Genomic DNA, 12,950 nt, shown 5'->3' on the forward strand with positions numbered 1-12,950 from the left:
GGTTGAAAGGCGAAGAAATTAAGATGATTAGAAGCTTTAAAGCTTCACAAATGGTGGAGTATCTCTCTTCTCAATGGATGTAAATAATAGATGAAAGACCGAGAGTGACAACAAAGGCTCAGGGCCTTTAAGAGAATGTGTGCAGCCTGAATAGAGGTCTGTGGCCTAGGGCCAAAGGTCTTAGCTTTGAGTGTAATTAGAAGAAAATACAAAAATGTCATTACTAGCAGGTGAAATGTTCAGCACGTGTCTGAAAAATAGCAATTTCAGAGCCAGGAGCTGTTGGAATTGGATTACTGACATTCTGCAATCACTGAAGACTGTGCAGAGCCCTACAGTTTGGTCGGGAGTCGTGCGTTGTCCCTGTTGTCCATCTGCGCCGGGCCCGCTGCCAGCGTGGCGGGGATGTGCCGTGCCGGGCAGCATCGGTGGTCCCTGGCAATAGAGTTGTTTAGTGCCTTTCTTCAGAACACAACAATCCTGCCCAAAGCCTTCCCTGAGCCAGAGGTGAGGGTTACAGCTGCTCTCTTAAAAAGGCTGATTTTTAAAATGGTGAGGGGGCAGGAAGCTTTAAGGCCTTTAATTTTAAAACCTGGAGTTTGAATTCTGGGTGTACGGCTGTGTTCCGGTTTTGACAGCGGGCCTGTGCCTGTAGTCCCAGCTTTAAGCCTTAAAATCCCATTTGTGAGCAACAGGGAAAATTCCTTTAAATCTTTTGCAAAATATGGTCTGTTGCTATTGAGAAACCAAACCAGTTTGTCTGCCTAAGAAAGTCTTGTCAAAGTCCACTCAATGATAACTTAATTTAAAGCTTTTCCTGATGTTTATTACTGTTCTATACAGCCCTAGGTATTTTAGGAGTTATTATTTTGCTTGCTACATCATTTTTGCCATTCCTTGGGGTATTTCAGGTGTATTTTCTCTTATAAAATGCAATCTCTATTAGTAATGTTGTCAGTTCAATACTTTTATGGAAACCCGGATAGGAGAGCAACCAGCTAATTCTGATTTCATTTTGAACATTGGTCTCCAGGGTAGATAACTGCTCATCCATTTAGTCTATCTTTTTAAACCAGTAGTAAAATAATTGCTTTTATTTTATAATATTTTTAAATGTTTCTGCAACAGTTAATTTTATCATATTAATGTGATAAATGCTTAATCTTTCATATAGTGACTTCAGTGCCAAAAAAGTGCAAATTCTAAGTTTGTACTTCTGGTAGAATATAGAGAAGCAACCAAGCACTTTCAACCAAGTATTCCTCTAAAGAAAAATGTACTTTTTAAAGTCATTGGCCCTCCTTTTTTCACCCCAGTTCAGTTTTTACCCTAGACCAGGTTTCCACAGGAAGGGTTTTTTGACTTGTTTTAAACTATATTCTGGCATGAGTAATTCTAATTTTTTTCTCCCTTTTTATTTTTCAGGTGTAAAGGAGTTTTAAACAACTTTGCAGCAAGGCTTCACAAACTCTTAGCTGCATCCTTTAATCATGACTGCATTTCAAATAGGTTAAAAGGAATCTGAGAAGGTACCGTACTTGCCTTTCCTAGTAGACAATAGATTGTATGTTTGTGATCAGCATCTCTGCTTTCATTTCCATTGACTACATTTTAGGAGCAGTGTGGACTGTAAATAATGATTTTATTTTTGCTTCAGGTGTGTAAAATGTCCAAGTTCTTAAAAAAAAATCGTGAAATCCAGTTCATATAATCAAAAAGCCTTCAACGGAGGGCTGCTTTGTCCTGCCATTTTTTTCTTATATACCCACAGTGAGGTCAACTTCATTATTTAATGACACTTCTTTTGAAGCTGTAACAATTTTCTTCTGCTGTTTTACTTAGAGGCTTTGCAAATACCTAAGCAACTAGCTAAATACATGTTTTATGCACTTGGAGGGTGAATGTTTGTTTGTTTATTTGTCCTCTCAAAGGGTTTAAAACAAATGGGAAGAAGAATGCAGATCTTTGTAATGATTGGGATAGATTTGTGCTTCCAACTGAGATTCTCACACGTCTTTTTTTTTCCTGACTTCTGAGAGGGGGGAGGCTTGCCTCAGTACACAATATTGGGCTCACATAGTTTCTTGTTGCATTTAAATAGCCAGCGTACCCAGAAGGCTGAAGATCTGTTCCTGCTTTATGACCTGTTGTATCCCTGGGGCAAGGGCAGCCCTGAGCGGAGCAAGGGGGTCATGGCCACAGCCCAGGTTCTGAGTGGCGCTTGTGGGCTCCCAAAACCTGCCTGCAGGAACATTTTGGCAACATCTGGAACATGGCATAAATCTGGAAGAGGGGGTAACCTCTAGGATTTTGCTTCGCCAGGTGCTAGGAGGAAGCAACATTAGCCTTTTTGATGGGGGGGGAAGGCAGATTCTGTGGCCCTGAAGTTAGGCTAAACAATTGCAGAGGTCAAAGGACAGCTGAGTGCGGTCAATGAGACACCCTGGGGTGTATTTTGTTACTTAGTAAAAGGAGCAGCATCCTAAAACCCTAAAGGATTCTCTTGAAAATCTGTGTTGTGAAAAGGTTTTATGAGTCTGATGGCAAAAAGTGCTGATTTAGCTAAGGAATGCTTGCTTTTGTCTAAATGAAAGGCTAATCCTTACCAAATGTTGGCAGCTATTATAGTGCAGTCAATGCAGGTCTGAAAGGACAGTTAGAGTAGAAGTGTACTTCGGGATCCCAAATGTTTATCATTTTAATTGTTGTGTAACTGAAAAGATTTCAGAAACTTTCACCTTTTATCCTAAAATTTAAACCATGAACAAAATAGCTGAAAAAGTAAAAAATAAATCTTCACTCATAATTTAAAAAAACTGTTCATTAGGGAGCTGTGCCTGCCTGGTTATTCTATATTCCCTGACAAATTTGCTTTAGATTTGCAGGGTACTGCCTGTCTTAAAGTGTAATTTCCTTTAATCTGCTAACACTTACTAATTGGCTGAAAAAAAAGTGTGGGTTTTTTTTCTGGTCTTGAGTAATTTTTACGGTTCTTGTTTCAATGCTCATGAGAAAAAAATAAAGAATAGGTTTGGGGTAATTAATTCCTGTAATTTGTTTAGCATTATCTTTCTTTAAAAGGACAGCTTATTAACACTTAACATTTGTCATAGAAACAGATAAGAAATCAATGTCAGAGCCAAGACCTTGTAAATAACCCAAAAGGAAATGTAATAATGGCTGTCTTCACCACAGAGGTGATGGGGGAAGGACTGGGCATGTGGCAGAAAAGGTTCAGTGCTTTTTGTTTTCCTTTGGAAGGGGGGGTTGCTGCAAGGCATGACCCGGGGCCTCTGACTCGTTGGCCCTACTGTCTTACGCAAACACTCATGGTTGTATTAGGAAGAAAAACGCACTTGGGAGCCAGCAGCAGTGGCGTTTTTGTACTGACTAGCCTGGTGATCTTCAGAAGAACTCCATAAGAAGAGTGAAAAAGAATAAACTGCATAATTTTCAAGGGGAGGAAAACGTGAGCAAAGAAGTTGACAAGTTGGTTTGGCTTATTTTTAAAAGAAACCTGCTTGCAAAATATTGCTCTTTGTAGAGTTTAATTTTTAAACTCTTCAGAAGTCCTCCTTACAGGTGCTTAGCATTGATTTATGTCAAGGTTAAGGCACTTTTAAACAAATAAAAGTTGGGAATGGATAAACCTACTAAATACAAATTGCCTATTAAACACAGAAGATGTTTGTATAGCATTCAGGTTGCCACAAAACTGACACATGTTCTGAAATTCTCCTGATAACCCCTTCTAAACTCATCAGGAAATGATGGCATGTGTTTGAGGGGTACACAAGGGAGCAGCCAGATAGGATAGAGATGGAAGGTCAGGCCTTAGCTTTGACTTTCTAGGCTTCAGCTTCATGCTTTTGCAATAGGGTAATGGCAAATGAAGAAAGGATTAAGTGATTTATTTATCAATGAGATTGGCCTGGCTTTTGCTGTAGGAATTCAATGAGATGTCTATTTTCAGCTTTATCCCTAAAGACAATAACTATCATGTTTTACATATCTATCTATATGGAATTAAGTGCTGTATGTGTATAATTAAACTGCTTAGAGGAGTACATATTTGAGCTGTAATGCTTAATTTTGTAACTTCAGAATTTTAACTACTCAGAGTATGTAAAATAGGTTTAGATGTGTTATTATATTTTTTTTTCCTCATCCACTGGAGAAATTTGTTCTGTATCTATAAACTGATTATTTATCAGGTATTTGGGTTTTTGATATTTTTTTGAAGTGGATTTTAGCCCACAGTGAGAATTTTATGCATAGCATTTAGATTCTACTGTGGCACCAGTCACAGAAAAATATTTTGAGCACTAGTTTCTTGAGTGTCAGGATGTTTTATATGCATACCATCAAGAATGCATAGAACCTGTGAATTTTCTTTGTTGTTGACTCGTTAAACCATAATAGGAGCTTTAGGAATCAAGATTGCCTGTGCTAGCATGTTTATGTTGCAGGTAAATTAATTCCAGCCTGTAAACATCATTAAGATTTTGGGGAGAAAAGTAGAGAAGTACAACTAATGTCTCCAACAAGTCAAATATTTTATTATCATTTTTTTCTTCCTGCAAGATATAGCCCTCCCTCCATCCCCCCCTCAGTTTATCATAGTGGCTGATGAGTTGCATCACAGAAAAATACAAGCATTAGAAATGGAAAATTGTTTCCTTCTCCTATTAAGTGTTAATAGTATGCGATTTGATTTTTTGGATTTCTGTTTTGAGTAAATAAAAAGATGGATTTTTTCTTTAGATCTAAATGGCATTATAAAAATGTCATTTGTGGACATTTATCCCACAAATAACTTTTGAGATTCCTAAGTTTCTAGAAAAGGTAGCTTGGATATGAAGACTCTTCTTTTTTAGCTATATCCTTGGATATGGTGTTCAAGTGGTGTTCTGTTGATTGCCCATTTCTTGCAACTTTCATCCTATCTAAAATCAGGGATATTACAGATGGACCAACAGAGATGTGCAGCTTTGATCAGGGTGGCCTCTGGTAATTTCAGAGATTCTGAACAGAACTTTGTTTATTTTACAGAAGAATTTGTGGTATTCTGGGGAGGGGAGAAAGCAGAGTCAGCTTTGACACATGACAAACGTTGCAGAAAAGGAAAAGGAAGAACTCTACAAAGCACTCTGCACTTGGAAGTTTGTTTCCACTAAAATTATCTATGAGAAATTTGGACAGTTTCCCAGCAGCAGGGAAGTTGCAAAAAGTGTCTGAATGATATTAAATTGACATTACTTGTGGACTTAAGCTGATTTTTATGGTTTTGACCCAATAGAGGGTTTTCTTGTCCATTCAGTGCATTGTTTTTTGCATAGAAATGGCCATGAAAGCAGCTGGGTTTGCTGTGTTGGTTTTTTCTTGTCTCTGCATCATGGGCTAAAAGTGACTGCAGAAGTGCTAGATATGCCTCTCTATCTAGTGACAACATGGGGGCTTCAGGTAAGAAAAATCTTGTTTGCTCCTTTCTAAAACATGTTTTGAGTTCAAAAGAGCAGACACATGATCATTTTGACTTATTTGAAAATGGTACTTTTGGAAGAGCTGTGCAGGTATGAGCTCTGAGGGAACTTGACAAACGTTTTGACACAACCCTCTGTGAAAGGAGAGGGGCTCATTTTCACCTTTGCTGATTGCTTTTTAGGGATGACTAAGCTTGTAAAACCAAGGAGGACTCTTGTTCAGGCTTGCCTGTTTCCAGATGGGGATCTAGAGAGAAAAACAGTCCTTTTCAGAGGATGTGAGGAACCAACAACTTACCTAACCTTCTCTCCAAGTGCATTAATGAAGGCTAGTTTAATTACTTAAGGCTGAGTTTATTTCTTCTTGATTCGATTTTTTTTTTAATGTAGAAATCTGTGTTAGGGTTTCATTTAATAATCTTTCTGGCAATGGAGAGGAAAAAAACTTGATGGTGCTTTTGGCAGAATTATGCACTTTACGGGTGAAGGAGAAGGGGAAAATGCTATGTGTGAGTCGCTTGGATGCAGGGTGTTATCCTCTGTAGAGTCATAGACACGTTCTGGCTGCAGAGACTTTTTTTTTTTTAGTTGGTAACCCTGAAATTACTTTCAAGTTGCATATTTGAAGAAGTGCCATGGTACATCTCCAGCTCAGCCAACTTTAGGGGGGAAAAAGTTTGCTTGCAACAATGGAAAGGTTGAAGTCAACAAAATGTTACTCCAGTGCTTTATTTTTAGCGTGTTGTAGCTGTCAAAAACCAGAACATGCATCAGATAAGATGAATACTGTGGAAAAAGAAAGTATTAAGTGGATATTTGTAAAGAATTGGGTCATCTTTGTTTGGAAAGTTTTAAGAGCCAATGTAATCTGTACTGCCATTATGCCTATTATTCAGAAAGTTTTATTTTTATTAGTGTCAGTTCGTATGTGTTTCGAGAACTGAGAACTTTCAGAACCACTAATGTCTCTGCAAAATGAATAGCAATTCGTTTATGTTGCTTGGCAATAAAAATATCTTCGCCTCCCTTATTTAGCATCACTTTCCCATGAGAAAACTTTAAAAAAAAGAAAGAAACATGGAGAAAAATACTTTTATTGTAGTTATATGTATCTGAAATGATCTTTATCAAGGATTTTCTTTTTAATGCTCATGCTGTACAATCTGAGGTTGAGATGTGTCAGAATGGATTACATTTTAGCTTCTATTTTCTGTATCTTAATAGTGAAATTTTTTTCTGTTTTCTTATCAAGTAATGTCATCTTGGTGAGCAGTCTTTAAAAATGTCGAGCATAAGTTCCTATACAAATAGTACCTTCTGCCTACAGTAAATAAATAAACTTAAAATTTTGCAGCCTAGTGGCCTAAGGATTTACAATAATTTACATACAGGGTTTGCTAAGCCATGATGCAGAGTCCTACTCCATAGTCCTATTGAAGGCAATACCAGGCAGGTGAACATGTTCTTACAGTACTGAGTTCTGAAAGCAGATCAGGAGAACTGGTGTAGAGAAAATTTGCAGGAAAAAAATGAAACACAAGTTGAGCAAACTCAGTGGTTGGAAATTACTTCAATCTCTTTAGCCTTATATGATGGTCTTTGTTAGTCCAGTTGTATTGAAGCGTTGGTCACAAACTTAATTGAGAAGACATTCAAAGTATGCCTGGGATAGTAGGTGAAGTGCTCAGCTTCCAAGTGCCCAGTCCTAAAATGCTTGATGGATCACCATCCCTTTCATTTTCACATGCAATGCCAGCTGAGATGCCATTGTGATTGCTTCTTTTTATGGCGTTATATGGCTCTTTTGAAACATTGGTGACTTTCCCTTTCAATTTCTCAGGATAGAAGCAACTGGGAAAAAAGCCCCAAACAAAAACATAATTCATAAAAGTCAGCAGTAAGTGATAATTACCAGCATTAATATTGCTGACAAACACAGACTTGTGTTTATTTAGAAAGACCATTCACTGAGCTTCCCAGTTATGGAAATTAATTTTTTTAAATGGTGGAATATTAGACAATGTTCTATTGAAATGAACGTTAAATCTTCATGAGAAACAAAGCTTTAAATTAACTGGTGCATCTGAGAAGATAGTTTACTTCATAGATTATTGTAAACGACATAAATAGATTTTATGTCTCTGATGCTTCTGAATAGTTCATTTTAATTGGTAATTACTAAATATAGTTGTTAGCTAATTTACAATAAGATCTGTGTATTAACAGAATATGTGTTGTCAGTGAGTGGCTGAACACTTATGTATATGAAAAGTATATAAAAATAACAAAGTTTCAATTAAAATATATTGGCTTTGGGAACAGTTACTGATTTTGAATTCATTATTTGGGGAACAAATTTGTGCTTATTTTGTTAATTGCTCATATACTAAATTAATTTTATCTGCTGTGTTATTAAGAGTGGTAGCTGAATGAATTCATAGAATCATAGAATGGGTTGAGCTGGAAGGGACCTTCAAGACCATCTAGTTCCAACCCCTGTGCCTCACCACCCTCACAGTGAAGAATTTCTTCCTAATACCTGATGTAAATCTATCTTCTTTCAGTTTAAAGCCATTTTCCCTTGTTCTATCACTCCATGCTCTTGTCCAAAGTCCCTCTCCAGCTTTTTTCTAGGCACTGGAGGTCTGCCTGGAGCTCTCTCTTCTCCAGGCTGAACAGCCTCAACTCTCACAGCCTTTTCTCACAGAAGAGGTGCTCCAGCCCTCTAATCAAACTCATGGCTCTCCTCTGGACCTGCTCCAGCAGGTTTACATCATTCTTAGTGTGATGGAGACCCCAGAGCTGGATGCAGCACTCCAGGTGGGGTCTCACCGGAGCAGAGTAGAGGGCCAGAATCCCCTCCCTTGGCCCGCTGACCACGCTGCTTTGGATGGAGCTCAGGATGCAGTTGGCCTTCTGGGCTGCAAGTGCACATTGCTGGGTCACATTATTCTTCTTGGCAACCAATATCCCCTTCTCCTCAGGGCTGCTCTCAATCCATTCTCCATCCAGCCTGTATTTATGCCTGGGGTTGTCCCAACCCAGGTTGGGACTTTCATGCAGTTTTCATGGGACCACCTCTCAAGCCTGTGAGGTCTCTCCACACGGGATCCCTTCCCACCACTCTAATCCCATTGTAGAAGATTACCAAATTTTCAGGCATGATTTATCCTTAGTGAAGCCGTGTTGGCTGTCACCAGTAACCTCCTTATTTTCCATGTGCCTTAGCATAGATTCCGGGAGGATCTGCTCCATGATCTTGCTGGGCACAGAGGTGATTCAAACACATAACTGCCTGCCCGTGCGAACATTTCAGGTGCTTAGAAGAGTAAATTGTAATTATGTCTGCAACTAAATGCAAAATCAAAATTTTGCAGCAAAAATATACCTTGATCTTACAGCTAGGATTAAGCATCATTACTGATTTGGTTGTACTGCACTGGCATTAATAACGTGGTTAATACTCCTATTGATTTAGGACAGAAAGCATAAGTGGGGAGAGCTATGTATGAGCATGCATGTTCTAAGGAAGCAGGCTGAGGTTTTCAAAAGCGCTCCTTAGTGATTTATTTGTGCCATCCCTGAATGACTGTGTGAGTATATACTCCCTTTAAAATAATGAAGTCTTTTAACAACACCAAAATTTCAAAACCAAAAGCAATGTTTGTGGGTTGATAACCGTTTTTTTCCCTACCTGAAGGTTTTTCTATTGAAAGAGAAGTGTATCCCTTCTGTTAAGGGTGCATAGTAATGTTCCTTTTCCCATGTATACTGTGAAAGATTCCCACAGCATAAAAGGATTTGCTCCATCTTCTACAAATTTATTTAGAAAACCCTACAAAACCTTCACAGTAACTTATCTGCTCATTTCATAACTTCATTTGAAAAGACTCCAAAAGCTTTGCAGTTAGAGTAGGCTAAATCAACATAACTAACTCATGAAAGCTTTTATATGTTTTCCTTCATCTGCTTATTGCATCTGTTTTCTGAGGAAATGGCATCAAATGAAGCTTGGAACATGCTTAATCTTAAATCACCTCAGTCCTCACTAGAGGAATGTGTTGATGCGCTGTCTGCACCAGTTTTTCTCTCACTGTGTTTTAAGAGTTTAACCTCTCCAGAATGCAGCATTTTTTTTCCTGTGTGAGAGCCGTAACCTGGAGAAAAGTAAAGCCAGTGCAAGGCCTGTACAGTTGTTGTCACAAAGCTTCATGTGCAGAAATCTTGCAAAATGACTTCCACTATCGTTGGGGAATAAGAACTGACTGTTGTTGGGTTTACGTAGCTTGATTCCAACTACAAAGACTTAACTGTAAAATAGTGGTTTAGAACTTCAGGCTTAGAAAAAGATTGCATCTAAAGATTCTGGGAAAGTATTGTCAGAACATTTGAAAGATCAAGGAAAATGTGTGGTGTTAGGCAATAAACACAAGTGCTGAACTTGTAACTGAAAAGTGCTGAGCTGCCATTTTGTAAAACTTGACTTGAGCTCAGCTTGCAGGGACTTCTGCACCATTGTGCCTCTCAGTGTATTCTGTGTTTGATTGTGGTCATAAACTGCTCTTTGTGTGTACAGCTCAGTGGATAACACCGTTAAAAAGGGCTGAAGAGGCATTTCAAACTTTAGGTAAAAGAGATGGTGTTTCACTTGCTATTTCTTGGTGGTTTTCCTTTGCCAGCCTCAGTGTTACATCACTGCTGGTTTATTCTGTGAAGCTGAAAACTCCCAGGTCACCAAATTTCTGAAAATGCAATTCAGGCTTAATTTTTGCAGCATTTGGGGGTGATTTGAAGTTGGTAGCTTCATGCATGTAAGTTCAACTTAGTAACAGCATCCTGCATCCAGGTGTTACTTTTACCTTTAGTATATTCATTGTTTTTATGAGCTGTTCCTGAGGACTGTAGGAATAGTCTTGGGGTGGAAGGGATGGAGAAGTAAGGGCATAGCAGCCTCCATATTAAGACCACTTGTGATTTGCTTTCTGTTTGGTGTTGTGGGGAAACAGCTGCCCTGTTCCACCATCCTGCATGTGGCTCTGTAGTGTATGCATTTTTCTGTCTCTGTCCAAGGAATTGTCCAAATCCCAGATAATCTTATGCAATACTCCAAGTACAGATACCAATAATTGAGCAATAAGAGAAAGAACCTTGTCAGGAAAAAAAAAAGTGTTCTTGATCTTTCCCATTACTCTTACACATTACAATGTAGTGGCAACATTAGACTGAAAGACGAGACTCTAAATGGTATTGGATGCAAACAATATTTTCTTCAAAATAAAATGAAAAAGATGAGAGGAAACTTCACTGTAAATAAGGTAAATCCAAACTAATTCATTTTTCTTGAAAGGTGTTGTGAATGACTTGTCACTTGCTACACAAGATTGTAAGCTCTTTTGCAGTTGAGTTTGAATATCCCTAGTGAAGACAAAACAGGGTGAGAGTCTCAAGATGTTGAAAAGACTGTGAGGGGGAAAAAAGGGATCTTACAGTGTTTATGAAGTAAGGCTTCTACTCCACCTTACAGTCTTGTTTTGAGTCACTCATAAGTCTTCCCCACTGAATGCTATGGTTGATACTGTGTATAGACTTTTGACTTTGAAGACTGCACTTTCAATTAGTGTTTATTTTTGTTACTGCCATTATTAATTGACATCCTTTCTGCTGTATGCATGTTCATAGATCCTAGTGGTGCTCTAATGGGAAAAAATAATACTCACAGAACATGACTAAGAATGATGTAAACGATCAAAACCAGGAGCTGTACCTGAAACAACCGGTTCAGTTATTCTGCAGCATAAATAGATGCCTGGTCTCTCTTTGCCTGAGATAACCCTTTGAGATACAGAAGCTGTGCTGGGCCTGGCAATGCCTTTGTGGAGGAACTTGCTTTCTTTTCCTTTGAAGAGACAGTTTTCTGTGGGGTTAGGCCAGATCAGAAACCAGATTATGTGTTTTGGAGAACACAATTACATTATTAGGTTAAACACAAAGTAAGGACTCGATAGAGCTGACTTAATGGAGGGTGTTTGCATCAGATTCATCATTCACTATCAGGTAATTGTGAAATTGCTTTAAGCCATAACAACAACACTCACCCCCTCCCTCATCCTCCAGTTCGGTTCCTCTCCTTTAAAGTCTCTGGGGTCATGACCCACCTGGAGGCCAAATATGTGGTATCTGGTGTACTGAATGATCTGATTATATTTTTACTAGCAGAGCCTTCAACTCAATGTGCAGTTCTGGCTCCCAAGAGTTATTGAGTAACGATCCACTTTTCAGAAGTGACTTTTTTTTTTTTTTTTTTTTTTTCAATGTTAAGGAGCATAGTCACCTTTTTTCCTAACTAAAAGTGGGTAGTTTTTACTGTACTTACACACTGTTGGACCTAGGCTCTGGTTCTTTTCAAACATCCCATGTCATGTTTCTGCACAGATCTTTTGAAACCTGGGTGACCACATGGAACATTATTTGCTTGAATTGACAAGGTTTTCTTGTAAGTTTAGCTTCTGGGTTTGAAAGAGTGATTAGAATTTCCCTGAGTCCTTCACCACACAGTTAAGTGATGCAGTGTTAAAATCAATCCTCTCTAAATTTTGCATTTGTTATTTCCATTTCTGTCTGCTTTGATAGAAGCTCATGGTAATTGTAGTTTTGCTTTCCAAAATGAATGCCCATTAATTGTTTTATTAAAAGCTATGGCAATAATCCTCCTTTACCTGTGGTCAGGTTAGAGGAATTTCACAATTGCCTTGTTCATGTGTCTTTGTAAGAAGACAGATTGAAATGTGAGAGCCTCCTTCCAGCTCTGTTGTAAGGCAGTTCTCACTCCAGCAAACCTCGTGGTTAATCTTCTAGTTCAGTGATGGGCCACTGCAAAGAAGACTTGAAGTGGGTTTAGGAAACTTGCTTTGAGGAAGCACAGCAGCAATGGAGATGTGTGGTGGTGCCTAAGTACCTGAATCTTTTCAGAGAATGCTGAGAGTGATAGCACCTGGAGATGCAAGTAATCTAAATTTTAGGAAATTCCCCTATTATTTCATGGTTTCTTTCAGATTTAATTTTGAAATGATTCAATTCTGATAATGTCTTCTAAGCCCCACAGTAAGTTTTAAGGAAATTAAATAAAATTTGTCTGTGTACAGCAGGAAAGTTATTGAGGTAGAGGGGAAGCCTTAGAATGACTGTTGCCAAATTGAACCTCCTTCCTTGGTAGGGTGGTGGGGAAGGAAAAGGTATAGCAGCTAAATACATATACCCTTTGCACATAATAACTTTCTGTAGGGTTCAATCCAAAACAGACCTCAAAAGGTTGTCAAGAGAAGTAGGCAACTTAAGAATTACACTGGTATCCATCAGGTGGTGCAGGTAAAAGGAAAGCTGAGGGCTGGAATAATGAATTAGAGATGTGCAGATTGCTCATTGCTGGGAATCTGAGCAGCTCTGTGCTGAGCTAGCTACAATTAGTGT

At 38.5% G+C, this 12,950-nt stretch overlaps 1 protein-coding gene across 7 annotated transcripts in view; it reads left to right on the forward strand.

Annotated features, from left to right (window-relative positions):
* GREB1L (GREB1 like retinoic acid receptor coactivator) overlaps positions 1-12,950 on the forward strand; it is a 135,418-nt gene that overhangs the window by 53,800 nt on the left and 68,668 nt on the right. For all 7 annotated transcript variants that reach the window (XM_048289194.1, XM_048289195.1, XM_048289197.1 and 4 more), the window contains exon 2: positions 1,426-1,529. The gene's annotated coding sequence lies outside the window, so the exon portion shown is untranslated. The remainder of the gene's footprint in view (positions 1-1,425; positions 1,530-12,950) is intronic.

This window comes from Corvus hawaiiensis, chromosome 30 (assembly GCF_020740725.1).
Source record: "Corvus hawaiiensis isolate bCorHaw1 chromosome 30, bCorHaw1.pri.cur, whole genome shotgun sequence".
Taxonomy (NCBI): domain Eukaryota; kingdom Metazoa; phylum Chordata; class Aves; order Passeriformes; family Corvidae; genus Corvus; species Corvus hawaiiensis.